The 19,970-nt window shown below is 36.2% G+C and overlaps 1 long non-coding RNA gene across 1 annotated transcript in view; it reads left to right on the top strand.

Moving 5' to 3' along the window:
• LOC307165890 overlaps positions 1 to 19,970 on the top strand; it is a 41,749-nt gene that overhangs the window by 7,873 nt on the left and 13,906 nt on the right. Inside the window, exon 3 of the long non-coding RNA XR_013822550.1 lies at positions 1,681 to 1,880. This is a non-coding gene — a long non-coding RNA (uncharacterized lncRNA). The remainder of the gene's footprint in view (positions 1 to 1,680; positions 1,881 to 19,970) is intronic.

The following is a 19,970-nucleotide window of genomic DNA, read 5'->3' on the forward strand; positions in this document are numbered from 1 at the left end:
ATGTGGGCATCTTATATCAAGTGCCTTCAAAATGACCTCCATAAATTTTGTACTTTTTGCCTCCGGTTTTATTAGGGCCGTGTAACTTACGTGTAAATAAGACTATAAATACATTTTCATCTCAGATATTTTATGTCCACCTGCATTACAGCCGGTTTCTCTGCATCACAGGCCTAATGCTGCTGTGTTACAGCGCTGATATCAGCGTAATCTGTGCGGCAAACGTCGCCGGTTTTGTTCCTGTCGAGGAACGGATGGTGTGTCCGTGTATCAATCATAGTCACCGGTCTGAGCGCTGACCAGCCTCTGAGTGATTGCGTTTAGTTCCTTACGAGATATTTCTGCTGTGCTTGTTATCAGATTAACCCGCCCACTGAGGCTTATCATTCACTGCCCAATAAACGGGGTCAGTCACATCCATCAAATTACTGTACTCGCGCTTTCTGCCTCGATCTCCTTTACTTGCTCAAGCAAAGCTTATTTGTAAATGTAAACAAAACAGTAACATAATCATCACTGGTTCAACCTGAGTTATAAAATCCTCATTTCATTTATTTGTAGCACATATACTGTCATAGATTTTTAGAAAAAGTCGATAAAAGAGCATAACATATACTCATGCTTAAAACAGAGGTGGTTGGCTCGTGGAATTTGTCACAATGATCCATTAAAAATGCATAGAACCTCATTAACTTTTGCAGAGACAGAAAGCTCTGTCTTACAATCTTTCTTTTTATATCACTTCTTTTTATATATTTTTGCAATATTGGATTCAAGGCGACAGCTTTATGAGTCCAGCATGTGATCTTTTGAATTCAGCGTGTGAAAAAAACAGATTTTTGAGAATATGCAAATTGAACGTTGAGATAAAATATTAGAAATTTAAATAAATAAAAAAATATTGTTTATTTATTTTTATTTATTTGAAATTGTTTGATTTGTTTAATACTTTATTTCAGGGTTTTTTTAATTTATAATTAGAATTATTTTATTATTATGCAGTTTTTTAATTAATTAAGTTAATTTGTTTTACCGCAGGGCTGTTTAAATGAACTAGGCAAAAAAAAATGTGATTAACACTGATGAAAAATAAAAAATGGTTAATCACATCACTAACCATTAGATACTGAATATACATTATCCAATATAAACTGTAACCTAAAATCTTAGTGTTAATTAACATGAGCATAATTGACATGCACCAATCTCCAAAATGAAAAAGTGCTCATTTTTAAAGTCACTTCTAATTGTGGCCTCACGGCATGTGCGTAGACATGCAAAACACGCGTCTTGTAATCAAACACACTCTGAGCATAAGGGCTTATTAATTATTAGTGCCCACTTGACTTCATATTGTGCTGCTGGTGGCCTGGTCAAAGATTATAATTACCACTTTGCTGTTTGTATCGTATTCATCTCCTCTTGCCTATAGTACTGTATTACTCTCAGCATCTCCCCTTCTCTCTCTCTTTCACTCTCTCTCTTTCTCTCTCTCTCTCTCTCTCTCTCTCTCCCGTACACAAGACCAAAAGTGCAGGCACATCATTTATTGATAAGACAAAAAGAATGTAATGAAATTATCAATGTTCTTGAATTAATTATGAACATGATTAAGAAAGCTAAAATCTCAGGAGCCGGGATCTCATTACCCATTCAGTCTCAGGGATTGCTTTCATTCAGGGAGAGGCAAAAGAAGCCGTCCACCCGGCCCGGCTCGAGCAGTCGTCTCTCGCCCCAGCATGGAGCTCCTCTTCACCCTGCTTCTCTGTCCCTGATTTACTCCCTCCCGCTCCGTCCTGCTGGAGCCAAATGAGATCCACGACCGCTGGCACGCAGAGAGGTCCTGACCTTCCCCTCTAGATACCAGCTCCTCACTGGAGGTAAGAAACACAAGCTGGTTTTACTGGAGTTTAGCAGTCCTGGGAATAGTCTGTTTATACTGGATGGTATTGTTCTAATTGTGGATAATTGCTTATCTACTTGAAAGTTTTTGTCTTATGTTTGTATGGAGGGTATGTGTGTGTTTCTTTAAAGTCTGAGGACACACATACAGTGTGAAGTGTAGTTTTTAAAATCCATTGAAATTTAAGTTTGGAATTTGCATATTGACTTTTATTAAAGGAACAGTAACATTTAAGGCCACAGAATGTAAGAGGCCATTCATGCAAACTATCATTAAACATGAGTGCTTTGACTGAAATAATTTCAGATATGTTTAAATATGGTTATTGAGAGTCATTTCTGGCAAATTAATACATCTAATTGGCATTTTATATATGTATTATTATTGCTCTGCAAAATTAACTTGGCATGCTTTATGAGTAAAGTAAAAAAAAAAATCAAACAGACTTCTATATAAAGGAAAATTATTAAAATATCTTCTGGAGTTCTAAATGTTCTGTTCGGTCCGATAAAGCATTCAATCAGTTTTGTATTAAAAGTTTTCCAATTTTCTTCGGGTGTCTGTCGCGTCAGTCATTCAGGATCTTTGCATTATTATCGTGCCTTCGCTGAGTATTTATTTTTTACCTGCTTGTTTATAGAATGAGTCGCTCTTGTGGAGACGAGTGTGAGTGTGAGAATGACAATTGGTAGGGTTTTTTTTCCATTTCTTTGGTCACATGGGGAAATGTGCGCCAGTATATGGGCGTCCCCAAAGGAATGGAGCTGGGGTTTCAGAGTCCCATCGCTCCCAATGTCTCTGTCTTTCTCCCTTCCTGTCTATCTTTCTCATATCCCTGTTTTCTTGCCTCTTTTTTCTTTCTCTCAATCTCTTGTGTCTTCCCATCATCAGGCTCCAACACACACACACACACACACACACATTTACTGCACTCCTGCATTGTAAAGCCGCCCATAAGGGAGCGGTGTGCAGTTGGTTGGAGAACTTGTCGCATTGTGATGATACTTTCTCAACTATTTTGAGGGCCTGCAGTAAACATGTATATGTGTCCTGATGTCTTTAATATGACCTAAACAGCTGAGAACACACCAAACTGTCATTATTCTTCTAGATGAGAAGGTTTATATGTATGATATTCGTGTTTTGCACGGTCTCCGCGGATAAGAAAGCCTGTGGAGGATAATGAGAGCTCTCTGGCCTGAGGATTGATCCGTGTATTGGATCTCACATAAGACTGCTGTTACTGGATATTACCCAGCGCTATCGGCCAGCCGTGATGGCCTCGTGATAAGAAGTGCTTACCAAAGGGGAAGCTCCTACAGGGCAGATACGGTTTCTCAGCCGCCCTCAGGGGACCGTCAGCCTCATGCTGCTGAGCTCAGGAACTTTTTACCTCATCAAGTAAATTCAGACCCTTATCTAGTTACCAAGCAGGCCTCTTCCAGTCCAACAAATATTTCTGCCCATTGTCACTGTCAGTGCTGGGAGCAGTCACATTACAGGGCAGCTGCTTTTCATTGATAACCTGGGAAATTTGGGAGGTGATGGATTTGTTTGGGTAATTAGAAGCTGGAAAAGTAGTGGACGTGCTAAACGTTATCTCTCAACAGTCTACAACACAAGTGCTTTCTCTGGGAGTCATTACTTTTAAGATCCGAATTCACGTGGGACGAGAATTCCCAAAACAAATTATTCAGAATTTACAGTCTGGATTGAATTTGTTGAAGTTTTTACGTCCTTTAAAGATAATGGCTCTGTTGACAATGCAATCTACGTCCTGTAGCGCAGTTTAGTGTGTTCTGGACCTCTAAAAGATGCTAAGCTCTCAGATAATGAAGTGGTCGGCACGTAATGTGGCATCTCGACAGTTTCATCGGGAGTTTTTCAGCCCTTCGTCGCAGCGTTTAGGGCCCAGCAGAGAGGCGATGTAGCACTCGCGGCAGAGTTTGTTTCCACCGCTGCGGCAGAATGAGCCAGGTGGCATCTGGTACCCGTTGCCTGCCAGCGGAGGAGGGCCCAGATGGCGCGTTAAGCAGGCTAATTATTTCGACACAAAACTCTGATAACGCAGCCCGCCAGGGTCCAGTTTCCCTCTTTTGAATCTTACTCACCGGGCTTTGTCTCGGAACCGCCCTCCCTCTCTTCCAGTGAATGTGTCCTTGCGGGGTTGAGTAACTGGATCCCACAAACTGGTGGTAAATTGTGAGCGATCCCATGCAGTGGGAGGTGACAGCTGTAATGTTAGTCCTGCGAGGTGTCGTGGTACAAAACTACACACTGGTTTTAGTCAATTACATTAATACATGGATGGAGAAAAGAACAAAATCCTGAAATCTGTTGTGCTACCACTTGCTTTTACCTGAAATGTAGTCAAACTTTGCTTAGACATAATCTTTAGGAAGGGTTGAACTGTGTGAGCCGTGGCCTAACACTGTGACTCTTAGGTAATGAGCTCATAAACAGGTTGTTGTTCTCATAGGATCACTGACATCAGGGAAGAACCATGTTAAATGCAAATTAATGCAACTAAACTAATGTTAAAAAAAAAAAATAAAGGAAAATTCTCGATCAAAAGTGACTTTAAAGACTTTTATAACATTAAAATGATAAACAAAGAATCCTGTAAAAAAAGGATCAGTTTCACACAGACGTGAAGCAATGTGAAGCTTTTGTAACATTATAAATCTGTTTACTATCACATTTAATCAATTTAATCAGTCTTTGCTAAATAAAAAGTTTTAATTTCTTCTTCTTCTTTTTTTAATCACTTACCCCAAACTTTTGAACGGTAGAGTATCACAGTTTCCACAAAAATTAATCTTTGATCACAGGAATAAATTACATTTTAAAATATATTCAAATACAAGAGTTATTTTAAATTGTTACATTTTTACAGTATTTTTGACATCATAAATACAGCCTTGTTGAACATAAGAGACTTTGCTCATAAACATTATAATTACTAAACCCTTTTGAACGGTATTGTATAATCATGTATAGTTATAATAGAAAAATAAATTGGCTTCAACTTTTAAAATGGTGGGTGAAAATGCTTCCTTTGTCTTTTGTTAGACACAATTACAATTAGACACAAATTGGGCAGATATTATGTATTGGATCATTTGCAGAAAAAATATACTATTTGTGCCGCCCAGAGTGTTTTGTACTGTGAATAACTGGCTGTCAATAACTTTAAATAACTGATATTTAAACTGAAATTTTCCGTTTTATCTACATTAAAATGGACAGTAGGCTACATGTTATTTGACCTACAGCTCATTGTCAATAAAAGTAGGAAAAAGGCCCCAAAATTGTATTGATGGGTAATGTAACACAAAACGCTTGCCACACAATATTTGAGAGCTCAGCACTGTCGGCAAATAAAAGCGTAGTTTTGGCGGTGAATGGTCACCATTTCCCCATCCATTGACTGGGCTGTTACTGTCCAGCGATAGGGCCACTGAGTAATGGGTCAATAAAGGCCAAGTCAGTGCGGAGCACCTGCTATCAGAGCAGCGCAATAATGCCGCAATACCTCTCGTTTTCCCTTAAGAGACCGCGGACCTCGTCATGCAGTCCAATCCAAAGTCCTTCTCATAATAAGGGTCACTTACTAAGTCAACATTAAAAGCCTATTCCATTAGGAGTCCAAAATTACACTGGACTTTAATGTCTTCAAACACCAGCAGTTAAGAGCGAAACAGCTCATGTACATTAGCAACACATGTTGAAATAGTCATGAGTTTATTATCGAATCACATGTTTGGCAACACAAATGTTTTTATTCATGGCATACATCTGTTTCCAAGTCATGCTTTCCACATGCCTTATGATGGCTCTTTTGGGAACTGCAGATTGTAGAAAAACAATATTTACTGCACGGTGAATTTCCACCTTTGAGTTAAACCCTTCATTGATTGTGCATTGGGTGGCTGCCCCCTCCTCCTCCTCCTCCTCCTCCTCCTCCTCCGGTGGACAGAAACACCTCCACCTCAATAAAGACAAGGTGCAGGCCTCCGACTGATAACCTGCTGACTCCTACATCACAGGTTTCCCCTCTGAAATTGAGTCCTACATCATGATCAATTGGTTGATGTCATGGATGAGTAATGCTACTTTACACACGTTATCCCACACACACACATACACTTTAATTAACACACTTTCACTCAAACTGACCATTTTCCTGGGCTTAAGCAGAGGAGATACAGTCCATTATGCAGGATTTTGTCCGGTTCCGGTACAGTCTTAAATTAAAATAATTTGTGTGAATTGTTTGCTCCAACCTACAATTCTAGCATCATATTTATAACCTATGAACATAATGAAAACCTCCAAATTATGCTTAAAAGCCTATATTGGGAGATTTGTAGGACAGCATAAAGTAACCGTGCACTCTGTAACTATTAGTTTATTAACTGTATTATTTTTTATGTGACATGTAAGCATTCTTGCGTGATATTTTAACAGCAATCTTTATAGTGCACAGTGCATCAAATACAGTAATACATCAATAGCAAGCTAGTGCAAATCAGATGTGCAGATAGAGAGAAATGTCAAATTATTTTATAAAAAAAATTCTGAATACTGCTGCAGTGACATAACACTTTGAATGTTCATTTCATCAATGATTTTGAGTGTTCATTTATTGAGAGAGAGAGTGCAATTTATAATATCAATTTGCAAAGAGATTTCTAAAAAAAATTCTAGTAATAGTATAGGCTGACGGTGTACAGAATTTCATTTATAGTTCGCAACAAATCTTTTTAGTTAAAGTCAACGTGAAATAGAAATGGATAATTTTTTAAAGGGGTCGTATTATGCTTTTTTAAAACTTAAAAACTTTCTTTAGTGTGTGATGTTGCTGTTTTGAGCATGAAAAAGGTCCGCAGAGGGAGTTACTCTCTGTATCAGTGTCACTGTTTCTGAACCCCCTGAAACGCCTCCATTGTAGTCTTGAGTTTTCTTCCGTGAACGAACACGTTACAATATTCCTCATTTAAATTATTCCCATCCAAGTCATATGCAAATAAAGGGGCGGGGCCTGGTTGAGTTAGTAAGTGGTGTGTTGAAACACGCTGTTATGGTAAGGGGCGGGACTTTTCCCAAACACACTCGAAGCGGTTGACCAATTACAACACACTGGTCCAGCCGACCAATCAGAGCACATTGTGCTTTTCAGAAGGAGGGGCTTCATAGAGACAGGAACTAAACAGAGCATTACTGACAGACTGGGAAGAGAGGTGGTGCAATAATGGAAAAATAATGTGTTTTTTTAAAAAATCAAGCATGAAAACATAATTTAGTAGACCCCAAAAACAAAATCAAGACTGAAAAAGGGCATTACAGGGTTTCGGAAACTTTCCTTTTCAGCAGACTCTCTGTACCACACAGAGAGCACTTTTTAAACAACTAATGTCGGAAGTTTGAGGCCTAATTAAATACAAAGTAATAAATCAAAGAGCACAATAAAGAAAAGAGTCTGTCATAATAAAGAGTTTTCTGAATAACAGCCATTTCAGTGTTCTTCAGAGACATTTGTGCTGCCCAGTATTTGAGACGACTGCATTATAAAACACTATGATCTCTGAATTTGCGACACCCTCTGTGTGAAAGTTAATCATTTTCAGAGCGTGTCATTGATCAGTATTACATCTGGAGACTGGCCTTCTGCCTTTTCCCCAGGAGTCCTGATTCCCTGTGAATTAGCAGCAATAAAGCTATAAAACTGTTCATTTATAACTCCACATCCCTCCGCCTCTCTCTTCCCTCTCTCTTCCCCCTCCTTCACTCCCTAAAGTGTCTCCCATCTGCTTTTGGGACTGTCGCTTGCCGTCTTACAGCAGGAGTGAGATAAGCACAACATTTTCCTGTCGATATGTTTCTATTAGCCTCCGACGCTCCATCCATCAGGAACGTCTTCTGTTTTTTCATTCAGTGCTGAATTTACTAGACTTGCAGCCTAGTTTCACTGTAGGGAAGAAAAAAGAGAGATGTGATGTGTTGAATGTCTGATAGTACTCAGGACAACTTTTGCTGGACTTTATGCATTTATAAAGTGTTGAAGATACATAGTCTACAGTCAGGCTGACAGGTTAGTGGCATAAAATCATTGAACGATACACAAATGAAGTACTTGAGTAAAAGTACAGATACCCTAATAAAATATGACTCTAGGAAAAGTTTAAGTACTCATTTTCAATTTTACTTGAGTAAAAGTACAAAAGTTACTGTTTTTTAATGTACTTAAGTACTAAAAGTAAAAAGGATTGATTGATTGATGAACCATGTTTATAATTTATTCTATCCAGTACTAGTCATTAGTCAGCAATAATAAGAAATATTAGTGCAAATGTTTAATATGCAATGATGTGCAAATAAGCAAACTTTTTTATTTCATTACCAAAACTTATTAAACATTATACTTAATATTATACTCATTAAACATTTTACATCAGATTTAGTTCGCAACTGACCTAAATATGATGAGTAAATTATAATTTACTAAAATTCGGCATTAGTAACGTACATTTCACGCCACTCAAGCTCCTACAATATCGCAGTTCATTTTGAGCGAATCACTGAATCAGTTTGTTGTTGACTCCAGAACAGCTGCAATCGAATCAGTCCGAATCATTCAGTGCAATTTGTGAACCAGTTCACTGTAAAAAGTGAATAGTTGGATCAACTTAAAAAAATTACTTCAATTGGTAACACCTAAAGAAATTAAGTTTTCTCAACTTAAATTATCATGTTTTATCATTGAAGTAATTTTTTTAAGTTGATCCAACTGTTCACTTTTTACAGTGTTCAACAGGTTCATTGGGACTCATCCATGAATTGGACATCGCTATCGTTTGGGTATCAGGGGGTGATTTCTTAAGAAATAATGAGGAATGATATGTTTTTATGAAATGAAGTGCTTTGGAATGTAGTAAAGTAAAATTTTCCCAAAATAAAAATACTCTGATCAAGCACAGATACTTGAAAATTGTACTTAAGTACAGTAACGAAGTAAAAATATCAAAATAAACATAGCCTACATTGCTAATTTTCTATTCTCTTCTATTTTCTGTCTATTCTTGTGGTATCAGCTATTTCAGATAAACCCAAAACGTGAACCGCGAATCACTTTTGTTTTTATGTTGCATTGTAAGACACCTTTTTATGTCTAAGTTTTTCACTTTTTACCTTTTAACAAGTACTTCAGCCATCAAAATAGGCATGATTTGAAGGACAAAGGGACTTGTAACAGGGTGGATTTTCAACAAGCCATTAGTGTCAAGTATCTTCATTCGTAATCCACTTTAAGAGCATTAAGACAGAAGCACAAACCCCACTGAACAGGACTAAATCAAACATGCTCTATTGATACTGCCAAAGGTCATGACCTGGAAATGATGTCCCCTTTTGGTCTCTAACCTTTACGCGTGGTTGGGCTATAATGACGTTGCAGAATAGCAGCGAATATTGAGATGTAAGTGACAGTTAGTGTTAATGTCTCATTTAAACACAATAGACGACACAAGTCACAGTGAGATTGCTTATTGATTGCTGGTTAACCGTTTGGATCATGGAATCTGTCTATTTGAACGGACTGTTTTTGTCTTTTTTTTAAAGCTCGTGAGATTCTGTCAAAGATACAATATAAAAATTGCTATGAAGAGCCAAACCCTCCAACTCTGGGGCAACTGAAGTGAAGATCAGTTGACAGCAGCATGCAGTTATCTGCATTTCTTTTGTGTGTGTTTTGCCACTGTTTTTGCACACAGGAAGATGAAAGATTGATTCCAGACAGATCTCTCCTCCACCTGCGGTTCACCTCAGATCGTCTTTTAGCATTGAGATGAGAGGTTCGTTTTAAAGCACACTCTTTAAGCGATGGCCTACTTCCCGTAACGGGCCTCAGTTTGAAACAAAAGCACTACAGGAACTACATCTGAAGCTATTGATTCAGTAATGTCATAAGAGAGAGGGGAACGCAAAGCATGAATGGGCTGTTAAACAGCAAAACCAGAGACAGCCGAGTTACTCACACTGCGCTCAGGGCTAAATATGAAAGATTCATTTTGGAGTTTTCTCACTTGTGAATGCTGTACATTTCTGCCTGCTACGCTGATAAATGCAAATCCCACAATGCCAGCAGATGTACACATACACAGATACACACACACACACACACACACACACACACGCACAGATACCTGTATTTTGAAGATATGAGCATATGGCTCTGAACGACATGTGGGTTTCCTGGGGACAGTTTTCCAGATGTATGCAGACAAAAACATGTCACATGTCTCTCTCTCTCTCTCTCTCTCTCTCTCTCTGGCAGGTGTCTTGTACACACTGACTGTTTAGTACTTGATAATCACAATGCCTGTGAGCATTAAGCAGAGCAGTGAGGACCCAGATCAAATCTATCGTTCTATCATTCTGTCGATCGTTCTGTTTATCTATCTATCTATCTATCTATCTATCTATCTATCTATCTATCTATCTATCTATCTATCTATCTATCTATCTATCTATCTATCTATCTATCTATCTATCTATCTATCTATATCTGTCTATATATATATATATATATATATATATATATATATATATACAGTATATATATGTCGATCATTCTATCTATTGATTATTCTATCTAGTTGAATTTATTAGAATTTTCCATTCATTTTCATTCTACTTCCTTGCAGTCAAATTTGAATGAGCAATTCTGCATCTTTAATTAAAATTCAGGAATTGAAATTGAATTGAAATGTATTGAATTCTAAACGTATTCATATCTACATGGTGCACAACCCTGGTAGCAGGACGAGCTACTAATGTTTAGTATGAATAGCGGAAAGATTAAAGACTAAAATATAAATAATATCTTTTTTTAAATTCAAATCCATTAGGTGTCATCTAGTGTGTGACGCGTGAACTAAGGTTAAGCTAGTGAGTGAAATGGTGTTTTGTGTCACAGCTCTTCTTTTATATCATGTATGGCTGAAATGCTGTACTGATCAATTGTCCAGGACCGGAACTATCTGATTTATAATTTCTGATAAGAACTCCCTCCCAGCCTTTACCGTTATATTCAGCCCTCATTATATCATATTTACCCCAAACCCCCTGCAGCCACCATGTAATCCGCAGATAATCACCCCGGCAGCAGTTTTTCTTCCTGCCTTTTTTGTTGCAATCGCTTCTTTTTCTTCAGCGTTTTTTTCCTGCTGTTACTGGTTTCTCAATTCTCCACAGGAAATCCAGTCTTCTAACAGGTCATTTAAATGCTGTCTCTCTTTCACATTATTGATCGGGCGGCCGGCACGGACGAAGGCAGGGTCCTTGAGATGTGTATCTGTCTGGTAAGGGCAGTTGTGTCTACCATGAGCTGAGACACGGCTCTGACCTTGTGCTGATGTGCTAATACTGCCAGAGGAAGAGTCTTAAGATTTTTTCTTGTTTTTCAAAGTGTCTTATACTCAACAAGCCTGTGTTTATTTGAGCGAAAATAGAGTAAAAACAGTAGCATTGTGAACTATCTCTTTATTCACAATCTTAATAACTTAATTGGATTTCCAAAGGTTAAGACTTTTTGGTTACACTTTATTTTAAGGTGTAATTGTTACAGTGTAATTATATATTTAAGTCCTGAGTAATATTAAGTAACTACATGTACTTACTAAAGGGTTAGGGTAGGATTAGGATTTGGTTGAAGGCTATTTGCATGTAATTATGCATAATTTACTGTTATTACTATGGTAAGTACACTGAAAAAAATGATTCGTCGAAATAAATAAAAAATTTATCGTAAGTGGTTGCATTCAATTGATTTTATCTACATTTAAACAAATGCATTAAGTTGAACTAAAATTGATTTAGTGCATTTGTTTAAATGTAGATAAAATCAATTGAATGCAAGCACTAACGATTTAATTTTTGTATTAATTTCAACAAATCATTTTTTCAGCTTACATATTATGTAACAAAGACACTGTAAAATTAAGTGTTACCGACTTTTTTAAACACAAAATAGGATTAAAATAACGTCGAGTGTTACTGTTTGCTATGTTTGACACAAAATACTAGTTTACAAACCTAATTCTGCCGAATCTGTTTTTTTATTTAACATATCAGAGTTAATGATTCACGACTCACTTATAAAGATAGTTACTGAACTCAATTTCAATTCCTGAATTGAAAAAATCGGTTGAACTTTAATTTGATGGTCCCCTTTAGACATTCTGTTGATGTTGCACCTACATGACAACTTACTCTCATTAGAGTATTAGTAGACTGTTAGAGGAAGGTTTAAGGTTAAGATTAAATTGACTTGTAGTTGCAAAGTTATAGTCAGTAGAATCTCTGTTGGGGAGCATCAAAATAAAGTGTTAGTAGAAATTAAGTCTACTAGTTGACATGTAGGTGCATGACTTGTAGTCAACAGAATGTCTGTTGGGGAGCATTAAAATAAAGTGTTATTACTTTTGGCAGTAAAATCAAATAATCAAGAAAAAGATGACAATGGCCGATAATACTTCCTGCTCAGTCTTCACATTGTAAATGGATGGTCAGATCAAGCACACTATGGGTACAGTATTCCTCACTGCTGTAAACTGCACATTTTGGCAAATGTAGTATTCTACAGTATGCATATTTCAAATATGTGACCCTGGATCACAAAACCAGTCACAAGTCGCACGGGTATATTTGTAGCAATAGACAACAATACATTGTATGGGTCAAAATGATCCATTTTTCTTTTATGCCAAAAATCATTAGGATATTAAGTAAGGATCATGTTCCATGAAGATATTTTGTAAATTTCCTACTGTAAATATAGAAAACATTTATTTTTGTGAGTGAATGCAGCACAATCGCCAACATAAATGGACAACTTTAAAGGCGATTTTCTCAATGTTTTGATTTTTCAATTATTCGATTTTCAAATAGTTGTATCTCGGTCAAATATTGTCCCATCTTAACAAATCATACATAAATGGAAAGATTATTTACCCAGCTTACAGATGATGTATAAATCTCAATTTCAAAAAATTGACCCATGTGACTGGTTTTGTGGTCCAGGGTCACAAATATCCTTTAAACTGTTGTTGCAAATTACATACTATTTGACAGTACTACAAAAGTAGAATGAAGCCAACAGTATATGAGCATGCAGTAAGATGTTATAAGCTCGTATTCCATTCGGAACATTTTCAAACATTCTTTGAATATCCCACTTGTACAACAATCTCCCATCAGCAGTGTCTTTATCATTCGTATGATTAATATAATAACTCACACATGCTTGTTTTTCATCTCAGAGGCCTTCATTTCCCAGCCCACTGTTCCTTTCTGTTTTCTTTTTCAAATGCTCATGCTATGAAGCACATTCATTAATAACCAGCCTTTGTTCTGAGAGATTTCCATTATCGCTGCAGAAATCTATCACTCTGCATTTCCATCTCTTAACATGCCAGTTTTAATGAGCGACTGGGTCTCCAGAGCGATTCATTCAGATGTAAAACTAATGGAACGGACTCTGCCCGGTATTTTACTCTGCCCGGAGAATTGGGAAAATGTGTCCTTTTCCTTTATTTCTACATTGATTCATAAGATATACCCTAGAGTGGGTTAATCCTGAAGCCTCTCTTGCAATATCCACTAGAGATATGAGTTTGTCCTGTCTGTGAGCAGCGCGGCATCTCTGGCCTCCAGGCAACCCGTGGTTTGTGGATGAGACTCCATTGAGCATGGCTTGCATGCAAAAGGGTGAAAATGAAGGCCTTGGTGTAGAAAGGAAATGGATCTAGCCTACTGACTACAAATACAGGGTTATATTAACCCTGAAAAGGGGCATTCAATGTTATATTATGCTGCAGTCGCGTGTTTTCAGTGGCCTTTATGAGAGTTTGCTCTCTAGGTCAATGCTTCCCAAACAGGGGTGCGTGTAGCCCTTGCTATAACACACAAATTGTTCGATAAATTCAATGGTCAAATATAATGGACATGCATATTTTTCAGTGACTCTTTCTGCATTGTTAGTCATTTGAATTATTTGATTCGTTTAAAAATGCTGCTTCATTCAGGATTTGTCATTATATGAGTAAGTCAGTGAATCATTCACTCAGCAGATTTGTGAAATGTGACCCTGGATCACAAAACCAGTCACGAGTCGCACGGGTATATTTGTGGCAATAGCCAACAATACGTTGTATGGGTCAAAATTATCGATTTTTCTTTTATGCCAAAAATCATTAGGATATTAAGTAAAGATCATGTTCCATGAAGATATTTTGTAAATTTCCTACTGTAAATATATAAAACATTTATTTTTGTGAGTGAATGCAGCACAATCGCCAACATAAATGCGCAACTTTAAAAGCCATTTTCTCAATGTTTCGATTTTTTTGCACCCTCAGATTCCAGATTTTCAAATAGTTGTATCTCGACTAAATATTCTCCCATTCTAACAAACCATACATCAATGGAAAGAATATTTATTCAGCTTTCAGAAGATGTATAAATCTCAATTTAAAAAAATTGACCCATGTGACTGGTTTTGTGGTCCAGGGTCACATATCCTTTAAACTGTTGTTGCAAATTACATGCTACTAATAAAGTAGTATGAAGCCATGCATATTTTTCTGTGACTCTTTCTGCAGTGTTAGTAATTTGAATTATTTGATTCGTTTAAAAATGCTGCTTCATTCAGGTTTTGTCATTATATGAGTGAGTCAGTGAATCATTCACTCAGCAGATTTGTTCAAAAACGTTGATTCATTCAGGAACGAAACACCACTTCTGTGTTTCTTGGTGTTGTGCTGTGGCTTCGTTTGGATCGGTTTTCATTGGCGGCACAAAAACAGACAAAGTAACTGGCAATATTGTGTTTAAAATGCAAGTTATGGAATATTTACTTGTTTATTAAACTGGTTCTTTATTGGTCACATGTGATATACTGTAGTGAAATGTTTTTTTTTTTTTTTCTTAGTTCCCTGTCCCACAGAGCAAAAACAAACAGAACTACAGTAACAAGGCATTATTTTCAAACATACATAATAGAAAATTAGAATATATAAAATCACGTCTGGTTACTCCAATATCTTTCTAAGTTCTAACATGGTTTTGAACCAGCAACCGAAGACCCTGATACTGTTGTGTAAGAGAGCACAAAACAAGGTTTTTGAGGCACTCCTTGTTATTTCTTTGCTTATTTACTAAGCTAAATTCCTAAATGTCCACTTATGCAAAATTTGGACATTGCAAAATCATTGTAATGCAGCCAAAGATAAATTATGAATTTTGTATGATGCAAAAAATCATGCATGAACAACCCATCAGTATTTTACATAACTCTCTGTTGAATTTGTGGCCTAATCATCAATATATACACTATGCATAAGTTTAGACACCCAAGCTAAAGTTGACTAAAAAGAGGAATAAAAAATCATCTTTTGGAATTGAACTTAATGCCTTAATAAAAAAAAATAGGAAAAATCCGACCTCTAAGGACACCAATTTTCTTTGTGAATGAATAATGTATCGTAAATAAATAAATGTTCTTCCTTAAAATACAGGGTGCATAAGTTTGGACACCCCTATGTTAAACTCCCATAGAGGCAGGCAGATTTTTATTTTTAAAGGCCAGTTACTTAATGGAGCCAGGATACTATACATCCTGATAAAGTTATACACTATACATCCAATCTCTAGGTATGGTGAAGGCTATGTGATGATGTGGGGCTATTTTAATTCCAAAGGCCAAGGGAACTTTATCAGGATGTATAGTATCCTGGCTCCATGAAGTAACTGGCCTTTAAAAATAAAAATCTGCATGCCTCTATGGGAGTTTAACATAGAGGTGTCCAAACTTATGCACCCTGTATTTTAAGGAAGAACATTTATTTATTTACCATACATTATTCATTCACAAAGAAAATTGGTGTCCTTAAAGGTTGGATTTTTCCTAATTTTTTAAATTAAGGCATTAAGTTCAATTTCCAAAAGATGATTTTTTATTCCTCTTTTTAGTCAACTTTAGCATGGGTGTCTAAACTTATGCATAGCACTGTATAAAGACACCACCGTCTTTAAATTTGAACATGAAATGCAATGTCTCTAAAAGTCTGTGAATTTCTGGATGGCATGTACACTGTTGTCAAGCTTGGGTTTTATTGTTGCAGTGTAGTTGTAAGCACCACGGTTTGTTAGCCAATCAAATTTGTATCAGTATTGGATTCCAATGGTTCTTCAGAAAGCAGTTCAGTGATAATGTGTAAACAGTTATGCTTATCGACTTAACAAATAGTATTATAAGAGGAAAACAGACTGGAATTGCTCCCCTGTGCATAGAGAATACATACTCAAGAAAGACTATCTGCTCGTATGATAAGACTCTTTTCTTACTGATGATGTGGACATTACCGTTGGTGATATGCAGACTTTAAGTCTATATTCAGTAGACAAATATTATGGTTAGTGCAATTATGATTTGGTTTTATGGAGGCATTGTGTGGAAACAGATTCCACCATCCCTAGTATTAAATCAGTATAAAGAAATTTCAGAGAAATGCTTGTTGCAGAGTTATTATCATTAACTAAAACTAAAACCATAAAAAACACTTACGCGTTACACTGTCAAAAATATGATCAATAAGTCGTGACAGCCTATGTTTTTACATTACTTTAGCTCATTAAACTTCAACTTTAAGGCACGTTATTCAAGATTCAACTCATTTTATCGTGTTTTCATTGTCAATTTTCTACAATTAATGTAATATAATTTAAGTTGAAATGACGTATACAGCCAAGTTGATTGTACTTAAAATTTAAGGCAGCAATTTTTTGTACAGTGCACTTAAAATAAAATAAACGTTAATTGAAATAAAATATTTTTTATTTCAAAAACTTATTTTATTTCAGCTAGTTGCAAAGGCAACACTTCCCATTTTCCTTTAGTTTAACTTGAATTTAAATAAAAAAATAATAAAACTATATCACTGTAAAAAATGTTGCAGAAATTAGTTATAACAACTAAAAATATGTTGAGATAACCTAAATATCCAACTAAACTAAGGTTAACTAAACTTAATATTTTAAGTCAAGCAAGAACACACTTTTTTAAAGTTAAAACAACACATTATTTCTTATTCTAATGTTGAATTTTAAATTGAAAAAAAATTATTGATTATTGCTGTGATTATTTATCACAGTGTAGACATTTAAAAAAAAAGACTAAATATTTAACTAAAATTAAAGTGGTAACAAAATATAAAAAGTAAAATCTAAACGTAAATATTAACAAAATATCAATGGTACTAAATAACTCTTGTCTTGTCAGTATCATCTGGTCTGTTGCTTTAGGCCACAGTCTACTGCTATTTTATTAATTGTTGTACTTTCTAGCACTCAAACAACATCCTGGCCGAAACTTTCTAGTGTCTGTTGACACGTTTAGTCATGAAATATTTCTTTTGAGTGTTTTTGCCCGTCATTCTCTCTCTTGATAAGTGCTCCAGCTAATTCAATCCAGACGGAGGGCTGTCGCTGCTCATCAGATGGACGTCTCAGTAACAACCTGGACCAACATGTGCCATTATAATACAGGACTCTGGCCTTGCACTGTCATCATATGAAAAATATTAATGGAAAAAAACATATCCTATAGCATGAATGTCCTGTAATGTGACAAAAATGTCCTTAAAGGGGAAATAAAAGAATCCATCACTTATGGTCTTTCCCATCCACAGAAATACCACCCTTTTCCCACTGTGTCCAACATTTTGCACTGTTTCTAGATCGCTCGTGACATTCCAGCACTGATCTTATAGCTGTCTATTAATCTAGAGCATTACGATCCTGCAGTCTCTCTGCAAACAGCCAAGCAGCCCGGAGAGGCTCGTTCAGTCTCTCACCGGCCCCAATCTGATTACACCGCTGTGAGGAGCTGTGGCCTGGGGCCAGGAGCGGCGCGGCCCCGGATGACGCCTCACACCTTTCCAGTGTGTCGTAATTATGCCGTGTGGTGTCGAGCAGGTGCCGACAGATGTGCGGTACAAGGAGCCCTGAAGCAACGTGATCCGGACCTGTGAAATTTTATAGCGTTTAGATCAGGCAAATGGGTATCACGTTAAATTAATCGAGCGGATAATATGACGTATGGAATTCCAGACAACACTGGATAAAGAGCTTGTTTTGAATTTCAGGAATGAACTGATAATGTTGGATGGAAATGTTTCGTTCTTAAACAGTTCACCCAAAAATGAAAATTATGTCATTATTTACTCCTCAAGATTAAATTCAATCTGTTCTTCATTTAAAGTGATCGAGTCTCTTCAGAAAAGTGTAACCGCTCGATTCATATGGATTAGTTTTACGATCTCTTTATGAACTTTTTGAAAGTGGTAGTTGCGTAGCTGTCAATGGAGGGACATCAAAAAGATCTTCATTTGTGTTCCGAAGATGAACGAAAGTCTTACGGGTTTGGAACGACATGAGAGTGAGTGATTAATGACATAATTTTCATTTTTGGGTGAACTATCCCTTTAAGAGTGAATTTCCTGAAACATCTGGAATTCTGGTATTACTTTGCTTGAATTAAAAGTAAAATGTGCTTAATTCTTTCAACAAAAAAAATGTATTGAATAAATGATTATTTTGTTATTTTAGATAAAAATAAATCCATATATATATTTCTATTTTGTTTAATGTTGTGTTTGATTTAACATCTCTATGGACTTTTTTTTAATCATACGTTTAAAGTGGTTGGTAAGATTTTTTTAATGTTTTTGAACAAAGTGTCTTATGCTCACCAGGGCTGCATTTATTTGATCAAATTTACAGTAAAAACATTAATATTGTGAAATATTATTACAATTTTAAATAATAATGTTTTCTATTGTAATATATTTTAAAATGTATTTTATTCCTCTGATGAAAGCTAAGTGTTTTTTTTTAATGACTTAGTTTCAGTAGCCTGGTAGACTGATGAATGCGTTTTTCAAAGTGAAAATATTCCCTGTAGTCTCTCAATTAATATGAGGTTCATTGGATGTAGAATTCTTAAAATGTTTGGGGTTTTTTTTAATGAATGGCAGCTCGTCACGCCGCAGGATCTGTCAACTTTCCAATGTAAACAGGCCAAAAACAAAGAGTGCACATGAATGTTAGATGTGAAGAATGGTATTTAATAAGATGTGAGACACTGAACCAAACTGAAAGTGTGGAGTGAATCACAGATGGCACAGAATCAGGAATGATGACTAGTGTTGGATTAATTATGGAGTCTATGGCTATTGTGTTGAGTGAGGATCATCAGAGCATGTGGCTCCTAACAGGAAGTGTCACATCCACATCGGTCAGAGTCATGTAGTTCCTGAAAGCGTTCAGACAGTTTCTACATCTCTCACACTGCTGAGGTATGACGGCTTGTTCACGGTTGCAGGACTAATGTTGTCCTCAAATCCTGCTGGGAAGTGCCTATATGAGTTTGAAAGTCTTAATTGCTTTGCAATGTGATGTCCATTTTATTCCAAACAAACATAAATGCACATGTTCTGTTTTATCACGTCCTGACTTCGGCCTACACACACATTACAGGTCAAAAATATGGAGTTTTTTTAAATTTTTTTTTATAAAGAAGTCTCTCTTTTTTTAACAGTATAAACAGCAATATTGCGAAATATTTTAATAACTTTTATTATATGTTAAAATGTAATTTATTCCTGTGATTTTCAGCATCATTACTCCAGTCTTCAGTGTCACATGATCCTTCAGAAATCATTCTAATATGCTGATTTGCTGCTCAAGAAACATTGAATGCTTGAAATGTTGAAATGCTTCATATTCTTGTGGAAACTGTGACATTTCAGGATTCTTTGATGAATAGAAAGTTAAAAAGAACAGCATTTATTCGAAATAGAAATCTCTCATTATGAATGTCTTTACTGTCGCCATTTTTAACGGACGCAAAGAAAATACATGAATTATGTGAATGCATACACATGTGCTCATCTTGTAAATATAATTATCCCAACACACCCTGAATTCAGACGAATCTTTAAAAAAT

Source organism: Squalius cephalus, assembly GCF_949319135.1.
Source record: "Squalius cephalus genome assembly, chromosome: 10".
NCBI lineage: Eukaryota > Metazoa > Chordata > Actinopteri > Cypriniformes > Leuciscidae > Squalius > Squalius cephalus.